The sequence below is a fragment of the Anser brachyrhynchus genome, assembly GCF_964034855.1.
Source record: "Anser brachyrhynchus genome assembly, chromosome: 8".
NCBI classification, from domain to species: domain Eukaryota; kingdom Metazoa; phylum Chordata; class Aves; order Anseriformes; family Anatidae; genus Anser; species Anser brachyrhynchus.
The window spans coordinates 16,396,459-16,408,367 of record NC_137702.1 but is presented as its reverse complement, the minus strand read 5'-3'; the positions used below and the strand labels follow the sequence as shown (position 1 = coordinate 16,408,367).

The window sequence follows — 11,909 nt, the reverse complement described above, 5'->3', positions numbered from 1 at the left end:
AGTGAGCTTTGCCACCTCCTTGTCCTTGCTGAAAAGCCCTGTGCTTCTGGCCCTTTAATTGGATGTGAGGAGTTCCTGCACTCAGACAGCAGGAGAGAGATTATGGCAGGGGCTAGTCAGTGTTATGAGAAACACATAATGAGCAATACAGCCTGCAGAATTCTGGAAAGGATAAAGGGGAGACACTTAAAGACAGGTTTTTTCAAAGCGGTCTCATTAGCCTGTGAACCAGGGTTAAAAGATAAGAGATTTCTTGATCATAGACTGGAGCCTGCTTCTTGTGTTTATTGGAAGTTTGTTTTTCTGAAGGTTAGAAAGTGTATTTTCAAGGAGCTTGATAGCTGTAGTAACCTGCCCTGTCTTGATTTTGTATCATTACTGCTTGCAGACTATGAATTAATTCTGAAATGGTAGTTACATAGGACAGTAGCTGAGAATACCTGAAGGTAACCGGAATTTTTAGTAAGTTTTGAGTCCAGAATCCTTACATAATTAATCCTCTGGAATCAAATTGTTTTCATCATTTGGGAGGTAGTGCTACCCGAACTAGGTACGGAAGCCTGTCTTTCCCAGAAGCTTTCCCCTCTCGACTTTTAAGATTAAATGCAAAGTTGGTAGGGACACAACTCCTGCGTAACAATTTATACTTTCCTTATTGAAAGTGTTTTGGAACAAGGTCTTTCATAAATTTTTACATTCTATATCCTTACAGATATAGAATATAATTTTGTGAAATTCCCTCATTAATTGGAAAAGGCTTTTGTTCCACAAAAGAGGAAGTGTGGGGGTATGCAAGGGTGGGCGGGAAGGGTGCACAATAGCTCCTACCGCAGCACAGACTATGCAGGAACAGAGCTATCAGCAAAGTGGAAAATAGGAATCAGCTTTGTTTCTAAGGAAAACAACTCCCAGGAGGAAGCAAAAGTCCATATGTAACGCCATAACTGCTGATGTGCTGTTCAGCTTTGCTTCCCACAGCACAATGAAAGTTCAGTGTATTTTGTTTCTTAAAGTGGCACCCATGAAATTATAGAAATTATGATATATAAAGTTTAATACAGGACGTCTTCAAATATAATGAGTCCCATGCTGCAGTGTGTCTTCTCCCATGTTGCTCTTCCTTCGTCTGCAGAGGGGTAGACAGCAGCATATAAATAAAATCTCTTATTATGTGGAATGAAGAAGTATCATAGCATAGAAGTATCATAGAAGTATCTTAACCAGACCTCCAGCTCAACGCAGTCAGCTAAACCTATGACGTTCCAGAGAGAGAATTATCAGCACTGAAGAGTTTACAGTTTCTGTAGGCAAATTTCAATGTTTAACCAGCTTTACCTCAATGCCTCATTACCCTTATCTAACCCACGCTGATAGACTTGTGTTTGTCTTGCTTGTTGATTGTCCATGGTATACGTGCTTAGGAAGGGTCCAACACTTTGAACCCTGGGTCCTTTCAGCCAGTTAAAAGGTGTCGATGCACTCATCTTATCTCCATTAAAGAGGCAGGAATAAATGTTCTATTCTTGCAGAGCCTGCTGAGTGTGATGAAACTGTCTCTGACTTCCTTCAACTGAGGAAACTTCAGGAGTGAGGTGGAGGTGCTGGCACCTGGGAGCTGCCTGTGACACATAGTCAGAGAAGCCAGGCATTAATCGCAAGCCCCTCAGTTGCCTCTCCCAGGAACTCTGTAATTGCGTAGAACGCACTGCAGGAAAGTGGTCACTGGAAACCTGGGGGCTGAGGGAGGGACTGCCGACTGCCTGCTTCTGCTTCTGTATCTGAGAACCAGCAGTGAGCTGGCTGGTTGGCCAGGTACTTCAGTGTTTTCAAATCAAAAGTCCTCAGGAAAGTCTGCTCCTATTGTATCTTGAGTGGCTTAAAAATCACTTAGTATCATGCACATGCCTTTTGATTTCTTTGCCTTTAGGGAGTGTTTGACTCAGGTTTTTAAACTGAACTTGACATTCTATAAAATGTGGAAAGAGACTTTATTTAACTGAAATGAAGCTTTTGCCACTGTAAATACCCTAAATGTAGTATCTTAAATTAAAATACTTGCATTGATAAATAGTTCAGGTTATAGTTATACTACTACTGTCACTTGTAACAACTAGGAAAGTAGAGGTAACAGGAGGTATGATCTCTGTCTGTTTTATGCTATTAGAAGTTTTGTGTACATGAAGTTATACTGGTAAAACTGTTGTTGCTGTAATCTGTTCTTTGGATTCTGGCTTTGTTGTATTGGTATAATGCACATCACTGGTTCATGCAAAATAGGAGTTTGGGGGTATCCCTGTACTGGTATGGCTACTGCATAAATGAATGGCAGGCACCTTTCTGTAGGAGATTCTAATACTTGTTTACTTGCATTGCTACAATTTAACAATGAAGTTTGAGGCCTTTTAATACAGGGTATTAGCACAGAATATTAGGGTTTTTCTGTTATAGTTCTCCTCAGGAGGTTTCTTTCACATCTGCTTGTACAGGGTAATGTCAAAAGTGCAGCCATGTAAAAAATGTCAGTTGAACGCCCCCTAGCTGAAATAATTTTCAGAACATCAATAAGGGAAAGGCTTCCAGGGTGTTCTAATATACAGCTAAGGTGAATCCCACATTTAGTGTTTCGTGTTCATTGGTTTTGACTCAGCCAAGCAGTTACTCTAAGGATGGACGTATTTGTGTTTTCATATACTGATCTTACAAGAAAATGATCTTACATTGAGGAAGCAATCTTGAGTAGGCTCTGCTATGGGAGTTTCTAAGATCATTGAAGAAGTGAAACTTAGCTAGAAAGCAGGTTATAGGATCCTTAAAATGGCCATACACTCTTTTCTTTGCAATGCTGACATCACTGCTTATGCATTATAGAATGATGTGCTCAAGGCTGGAGAAGTATTATCATGCTTAGATTAGCATGGTGGTTGTAAAAATCAAGCTAATGATGATTAGAGACTATTTTTGCTGACGTTATTGAGTGAGTTTTTGTTGTTTCAGTGCTTTCTGTACACGTGAGTGCGCATGAAAAGGTGGACTGCCATCACAAACTGTCTGTATATTATGTCCTCTCATTTCTCCAGGCAGAATTCAAAGAGCTAAGCAGGAGTAATTGATAATATACTACATAAAGTGCTGTCTTTTTGTTCATAACAAGCATTACAGAAGGTACATTGTAGAGTGTAGTAGTTCATTTGTAATCACATCTACATCACATTTCAATTGTTTAAAGTTTTATTTATAATAAGTACAGATCTATATTTACAAATACCAGCAAGACTAAAATGTTCTCTAAAATTTGATCTTTAAACTTACTTTTGAACAGTTTTTCCTGAAATGTGATCAGCACGTACTCTATTGATAGGACTACAAAGAAAAGCTACTACAATCATCATAAATTCCCTCCACTTTCGTAAAGGACTTTTTTTCAGTGTTAATTATTCTTTCTTCTAATTTAGGAAAGGAGAAAATTACATTTTCCTCTCCTCTGTCTTCATTTCTTTCACTGAATGTGAATCACACCAAAACAGATTGCTAAATCGTAAGGATTTAGTACTTTTTTCAGGTCTTCTACTTTTTGCTTCATACTTTAAAGTAGCCATCTAAGGCATACTATATGAAAATCACCAACAGGTACACTGATATCTGTATTTTTTGCATATATGAAGAAGTGCTGGCTGCAGATACACTATTTTCAGCTAAGAAACTTATTTGCTGCTAAAAAACTTGAGAGGATAATTAGTCTTGAAAAAATCAAGAAAAAGATTTTAGTTAGATGTTAGGTTACGTCTGTGAGGTATCCAAGGTTATCTAAGTCTTGCAAGTCTTGGATATGCCAAACTAGAATGATTATTATTATCAGACTTAAAGAATTACCTACCTACACCAAAATAAAACAATTAATCACACAAACTGTAAATTGCTGTATCAACATTTCTGAGCCATTATTAACTAGCACCAGTACCACCTACTAATTGGTTACTGAGTTCCAACTTTGATGCAATAGCTGTTGTGTGTCTAAGCAGCAAACCTTAATAAAGCAACAGAGGAAATTAAAGTTCAAACTCTCTTAGTTTATCACATGCTGCAGTCTTTTTTTTTTTTTTTAAGATTTCGCAGTCTTTTATTCTGCCATGTTTACCTAAATAGGTGTCTATAATCATGAAGATTCAGTGAGAGAAATGGATTCTACACTCAGATACCTAAAGTCATACCAGAGTTTGAGGAGTGCTCAGCAGTGAGTCAGGGTTTTGGCTTATCCCTGCAATTGGTACTTTTACAGCAAAGAGCTGCATTTGGATCTCAGTTCTTCCAAAGGTCTAGTTCTATGCTGCTCTGTAACAAAATACCAATATGATGTCCTTCTATTACAGGAAATACAGAATGCTTCTACCACAAGTGGATGGAATATTTAATACTAGTTAGTGACATTTCGTTGTCATTAGAGTATAATATACCAGAAGGAAGAGCTATTTGTTGCCTGTGCAATGTTGTACTAATTCATTCTCTATAGGTCCTCATTTATAATGGAAAATTACAGCCATGAAATTTACAGAAATCCTGTCAGGTTCCTCTTTTCTCTTTTATGCTACAGAATTTCTTAGTCTCAAGAAGCAGGAGCAATCTTTTCTTTCTCCCTGTTTTCAAATAAATGTTCCACAGTTGTAGGTGAAGGACTACAGGCATTGGAAAAACAGCATCACGTCTGGTAATGAAGTCATTACACTTTTAACCATGGTGAAAGTTTTTTGCTCTATACAGCCATGCATGCTTAATGCCGTGCTGGTTGCTCATTTTAAGAACAGTATTCACAGCTCTCTAAGCTCTGTGCTTTACTATCTGGCTTTTTACTTTGCACAAATATACATATATATAACAATATAGCTGACCTCAGGCTCTAAACAGGTTCATTAATATTTACTAACAATGCTGAGCCGTGTTGGTAGATGCACATTGTATGTGTGTGTGTGTTTTTGTTTTCTAAATACTTATGTGACTGAAAGAGGAGAAAGAACCAAGACCAAGAATTAGTTATTACGAGGAGTGCCAGCATGTTATTTTCTGAAAGGTCTCAGGAACTGGGGCACTTGTATTCTTTTGCAGAATATTTTGTGAAATGAGAGGATGGGGAAGAAAAATAAGGAAAAATTAGAAAAAGTTAAAGTCAAAACTCATGGTGTTTCACATTATTTTCCTGCAGAAAGCAAGAAAATTGGCTATTATTATTTACTGTTGACATAGTATACCAGGAGTCAACAGCTATTAAAATTTAATGCAAATCTAACTCAACTCTTCAAATGTGAACAGCGGTTGCATGGTGATACAAGGACAAGGTTAAATGTTATCTGTAGTACTTTGTGCTAGAGTATGTCCTCTTATGGAACCACTTAGTCTCAAATATGGGCTGAAGAGGAAAGGATGTGGCATGTCTCATGAAACACAATGAAATGAGAGTTTTGTGTGTGTAAAGTAGCTGCTCTTTGGCTATTATCTTGAACCAAACAGCAATACTGTGGTAACCACAGAGTTGTATTTCCACGGCACATCTTTTGGGTCTCCCCCTATTTGCAATGCTCTGTATTTCTAATAGGAAATAATGGAGAGAAGTTTCCATAGATTTGAAGAAAGTTACTTTTTTGACTGGGGAGCATGAACGGCTGATAGCATATCAATGTCAGGTAAGACCTTCACAGGCAAAGTTCAAGCTGTATGTGCATGCAACATCACTAAAGCTGGTGGAGGTGGTCCTATTTGTATGGTGCATGTAGTTGTATGAGATTTTACTGCTCCTGGAGCTCTGTTCTGTTCCTTGTGCTGTAGATACCACCCAAGAGACTGAGGTACCAGAACAAGATATGTGAGTTTGTGTATCTACTTACCTAGTGTCCATCCTGATGGATCAAGGCAAACACAGCTTCATTGTTGGTGAAATTAAAACGTCAGATTGGAGTGTGGGGGAGATGTGGATTTTTACCTTTCTGCTGTCCCTGCTTAAGGAGATAACCTTTGGTGGAGATAGGTTAAGGTCTGATTAAGGCCAGCAGCAGTAATTTGCTCTAATAATTTTGCCAAACGTTCTTTATGCAAGCTCTAAGTTTGAATTGTGCTTTTTCAGTATTAATGGATCTTCTACACATCTTTTCAAAATTAACAAGAGCAAATAATACTTTTACAATACTGTTATAACTCTTAAGAAACAAATCTTTAGGAACCCCCTGGATTTTAATAATTACTGGGTCTCCTGACCTTGGATTTTATATCTAAAACTTTTTGAAATTTGACTGTCTCTAGTTACCACTTTAAGTGAGAGGCAGATCATCATATCTTGTATATTTAGCAAGTCTAGTTTTTTGGAAGCTGCTTGGGATTTGACCTTATGTAAATGCTTTTTAAATTACTGAGAATCATTTCACAAATCTAATTAGCATGTGATAAAATCACTTCAACTCACCTCATTTGACACTAGCATTAAAGTAATCCTTGAAGTTTTATTTGTCTATTGTTATAGATTACTGGATTTCATTTTCATGTGAAGAGAGCTTCAAAAAGAGAATCATCCTAAACAGAAATTAAAATCCAGTGCATCATACTTGCAGTACATACCAGTATTTATCTTGGCCGGCAAATTGTCATGTGTCTTCTGAGTAAAAGTAAGCTGTGCTCTGAAGGGAGAGAGAAAAAAGATCTGTACTATGTTTGTAGGAGATGCTGTTTAATCAGCTAGACCAGTTAATAACTCTTGCTGCCTTTTTTTATTTGTCAAGGGCTCAATATTTTTTCAATATGAGGTCTGCTTCAGTGTTCTTTAAATGGCAGTTTATAATTAATGGTACTTGAGTGTATCTCTTATTTCAAAAATTCATACAACATTCTTGGTTACAATTTATACATGATTTCAAAGTATAATTAACGTTCAGCTTTACAAGATATATGCAAACAGATATGCAAATTTGGAAATAAATATGCAAACATATAAAATGTTGTTGAATTAAGTAGTCCTTAACATTTTTAATGAAATCAATATTTTATTCATATTTTGCACACAATTTTGAGTACTTAGTGATTTGATAGTTCTCAAACTTCTGTGGACCATGTCTGAAGATTAATTCTCCAATGGCTCATCTTGTCTTCAAGTCTCCTGAACCTCGTATTTTCCTAATGGAAAACAGGAACTAATCCAAACCCCTCTAAATTATTGAGATTCTTCTCAGTTATGCTGTTTGGGTATTTGAGATAGTAACTTTAGCACGTTACTGAAGCAGTTGAAAATAATCTTTATAAAGATTTTCATATTGAATCAAGTTAAAGATCTGTGTAGCCTAGTGTTCTAACAGTGGCCAAAAACACGAACAGCTAAAGAAAATTATGAAAATACACCTCAAATGCACCACCTGAATGTTTATGTAGCCTACAACCATTTGTGAGTCAAGAAATTTCAATGGCGATTTCTATGTAGTTATTCTCTGTGGGATTCTGTTACATATTTGCTGCCACTAATTCTCCATTCAGCCACAGGCCTCCATTTTCCTAATTTAATCTCTTACTACTATGGCAATTTGTCTGCCTGCATGCCGCCATGTTGCCCTTACAGCAGATATCAGGAAGGTTAGGCACGACTGGTGCCCGTGTGGGTGAGAAGCAAGGAGTAAGAGCCAGACAAGCAGTGGTAGTGTCTCTGCAACAGCCTGGCTGTGAGCCCCTGGCAAGCAACAAACCTCCGTAGGTAGCAAAACAACTCAGCCCTGGGGGGGCCTTTTTCCTTTACAGGGTGGAGAGTTTCCAGTTATATGACTTCTGACTTCCATTTGGTGCTGATTCACGGTTCTGGCCAGTTCTGATGTTTCCCTACACAGAGCTTTTACTCCGCTCATCTGCTTTCACCTTCCATTTCATTGAGGAAATGAAATCTATTCTGCAGTTGTAGATGTGTGGGTGGAGACAGAGCCTTCCTCCTGTTACCTAAAGTCACAGACTTCTGGCCTTCACTGTCTTGGGAGTCTCCATTAGCCACCTGAATAAGCAAAGCCTCTGGCTGCCCCTCCTTTAAGGCTGTTAGGAGTTCAAGCTCTTTTCTCAGCAGGGTCTTTCTGAAGATCCTATTAGTCTTGTTTTCATCTTTCCTGTTGCTGCGCAGTCTGCTTCCCTCTTCTTGCAGCTTGTTTGCTTGGCTACACAACTCAACCAGAGCACGCCTCCTGCAGGTAAGGCCACTGCCTCCACCTGCCCCAGCCCCAGGGGGAGGCCCTAGGCTCTCTCTGCAGCCCCAGACCGGGGGAACAGCATCCTCCCTCAGGAGCCTGTCTGTGTGAAGAGCTCTGATGTGCTCTTATGGAAGCAACTACGTACCGTCCTACTCTGGGACAGTGATGGCTTTTGGAATGTTCAGTCTTCCCTCATCCTTGCCACCACCCCCAATCTTGTGACTCAGTGGCTTGACATTTTCTTTCTCTGGATGCAGGAGGCTTTTTTCACTGCTGGTAGCCCTTCCTTGTATAATCTTATCAGTAAATTTCCTATGTGATTACTGTCCCTGAATGCTTGCTATCCGTCAGCTTTGTTTGCCCACAAACTTGATCCCTACCAAGGAAATGTTATCTCAGAAGGCAATGCAGTTAAGATACCCAGGCAATCAAGGTATACAGATGTATGGAATTTTGTATTTAACTGATAAGAAAGAAAGGGATCCTGAGAGAAAATCAGGGTACTGGCTGTAGTTGCTAGTAAATGACTGGGTATTAGTACTGGGAGACTGATAGGTGCTTCACTGTTGTAACAGGTATACATGTTATGATAATGTAAAATGGATTGAGCTAGGAGGTCAAAAAATACTGGTCCTTCAAAACTTCAAACTATACTCTTTATAGTGTTATATAATGCAAGCTGAGGAGAGGCACAGAGAACTGTTGAAGGGTTTGGTGTCATAAAAGCCAAAGGCTGAGGCAGTAGGAAGTGTGTAGAGGTAGATTTCTGTTCTGTCTCTGTTGCCATCCAAAGTATGCTTTAGGGTTGTATATTTCTGAACTACTGAAAGAATATCACAGAACTTCTGCGTTGCAGAAAATAGTGGAATCTAAGAGTTTCTCCAGGCACTTAGCTAGCAAAGTCTTCTCCATCTAGATTCTGGTGTAAGACAGGGTGGCTTGAACAAGCATTGACTTAAATTGAAAGAATTTGAATATCTCAGCATACAAAGGCAAAGTGGATGAGTGTGATGCAGAAAATTGCGTTCGCATCACAATGTGCCATAGAAGGCACACCATACTTGACTGCAATCTCAGAATCGGAACCAATGTTAAGCTATTTACAGCACTTCAAGTAGTACAGATTCTGCAAGATGACTATCAGCCATAGAGTAAATGTGGTTGTATTCTTGGTTTGCAGGGTTACTAATCAAAATAGCATGTCTAGGCTTTAAGTCACTTAGGGTTACTACATAAACTTCTTACACATGTGAAGTGCTGTGCTGATTTCAATGTTGTTAATTATTTAGGATTTGCTCATGTTAGTAAAGTTTGTAGGATTGGTCCCTTATGTTTTTTTCAATAAAACCTAGAATATAATTCATTTAGTTTACATCAATGCACAAGTAATCAAAATTGTAATTATATCTCTAAAGAAACATCACTTAAAAATAGACATATGAATGCTGTTTTGATCATTGCAAACTGCTATTTGAAGTGCAGTGTTTTGGTTATGAGATGTAGAAAAATGTATCTGCCCTTGCAGGTGTGTAGTCAAAATGCCATTTCAGGGCAAATGGTGCAATAGTATTTTCTGAGATATATTTATTTATTACTACAGGTAGAGTGAGTGAAAACCATACAGCTGCTTTCCTGTACATCTGTGGTAGTTTCAACATTTTTAGCTTATTATTGACTGAAATGAAGACCTGCTGGGGACCTGCTGTACTTAGCAAAACAGTTTTCAGAGCTGTGCAACACCCTCTGCCTTCATGCCAAATAACCTTGGTCTTTAAAAAAGGCTGTGTGTATGCAGTCGCTCAGTTCCATATGCCTTTTATTCTCCCAGCATATTTCAGGGCTGGTTTCTTGCAATGTTTTATTTCTGTGGGCTGGATTTCATTTCAACTGATTACCCAGTCCCCTCTTCATTCTATTGTAATTATTTTTTGAATTGTCTCATTCTCCAATGGATTTATGACAATCTGAAAATTAACAACGGCCCCTTAATTGCACAGGGCTATGTGATTCACAGAGTTCTTATTTGACGGATATTTCTTTCCCCTCACTTCCAGCCAGGCAATCCTGTGTGCTTTTCAAACCAGTGTAGAGGTGGTAAAGTGTGTATACATTGAAACTTTTTCTTCCTGGCACTCCATCACTTGGAAAGCAATCTGAGGCTTTTCCATAGGCTGATGTATTGGCAGTAACTTATAAAACCCCCAAAATATGGAAACATGATTTTTGATTATGCTATAAATTGGGATTATTTCCTTCAGGCAGGCGGAAGGACATGCCAGCTGGACTTTATATTTTGGCTGTTAGAAAGCTTTAGGAGCCAAAATTATAATTAGCTCACTCATATTGAAATATGTTCTCTCTAGCTATAATATTTTTTTGCCAGCGCCTGATACAATTCCTGAAAGATGCATTTCCCCTCAGCACGGGAAATATGCATCATATTGTTGGTGTTAAGCAACCACCTGTGCAGTGGCTGTTGCAGTGCTTGCAGCAGGAGGCAGCACACCTGCTAACTGGCACCACACGCGTGCGTCTGTGCTGCAGGCGCTGCTGTAGAGGCCACGGACTGGCTCTTTGGCTGCTCAGTGCACTCACTGCAGGGGTGTACACTCTAGGCAAATGGGGTGTCAATTACTTAGAATTGCGGGAAATACTTCTAAACATGAGATTGGAAGAAAAGCGGGGCTAGTTCATCAGTAAAGCATCATTGCAAGGAAGTTGCTTGTATTTCAGGAGCCCCTAGTTTCATGTGTTGTAAAGTTGTGCTGAGGGTTTCAGTTGAGATCAGGGTGCCACCTACACGAAGTGACCGTTGCACACTGTAAGTGGGAGGTGGGAACGAAGGACTGGTAGGCACAGCTGAAAGAACCTTTATCTAAGGACTTTGGCAGGAAACATGGGCTACAGCACAGGATGCAAAAATCTGCCAGAGCGCCTCAGCTGAGTGCTTAACGGGGTGACTGAAGTCTCACTGGGGCAGTTGAGCAAGCCACTAAAGCCATCTGTGAGTATTTTCACTCACACCCCTCTGTCACACTTCTGATTTAGCATAGATGGACCCACCATGACAACTGATCCATGTTTCGAGGTAAGAATGAAGGAAACTGAGGCAGAGACAGGTAGTAACTCAGTCAGATTTCATAACAGGTCAGACACAGCAATGCAAACTGAATCCAGATTCTCCTACTTCACGAATCAGTGCCAGCCATCCAACAGTTTCATTAACTTGAGTTGAGAATGTAACTAACATTTTTTTTTCCACACTCTTTGGAGTATGTATTTGCAAGCTGGATGTTTCATTGTGTTAAAGGTGGTGAAATGGCTTTTTTAAATAGTTCTCAGATTCTGTGTTCAGATGGTTCCTTTTACATGTACTTGTTTTTTCTGTCTTTGTTGTGGCTGGTCACCAATTAATAGGGCAGTTTCTCGCAGTGAACCCAGTTCAGAATTCATTTGGGGATATTCATTTGATTAGTATGAAGATGACATGCTTGAATGTTCTGCATCCTTTCTTTTTTGTTTTCTTTTGTATAAAAGACTCTTTTCTGACTTCCTGTTCTACTACTTTCTCCCCAGAGGAGTATAAAACTTTATTGAGGAATATCATTTAATTTGGGTGAGAGACTGAGATAAGGTTCTAGAATTGGTGAAAAGTGAAGAGGGAATATTCAGAGTACAAGATGTTATGTCCATCTGAGAGCTGTGCACCATTCA

General features: G+C 39.0%; 1 protein-coding gene across 50 annotated transcripts in view; it reads left to right on the top strand.

Moving 5' to 3' along the window:
• LOC308199202 (uncharacterized protein) overlaps nucleotides 1–11,909 on the top strand; it is a 506,154-nt gene that overhangs the window by 19,853 nt on the left and 474,392 nt on the right. The gene's annotated exons all lie outside the window — the stretch shown is intronic.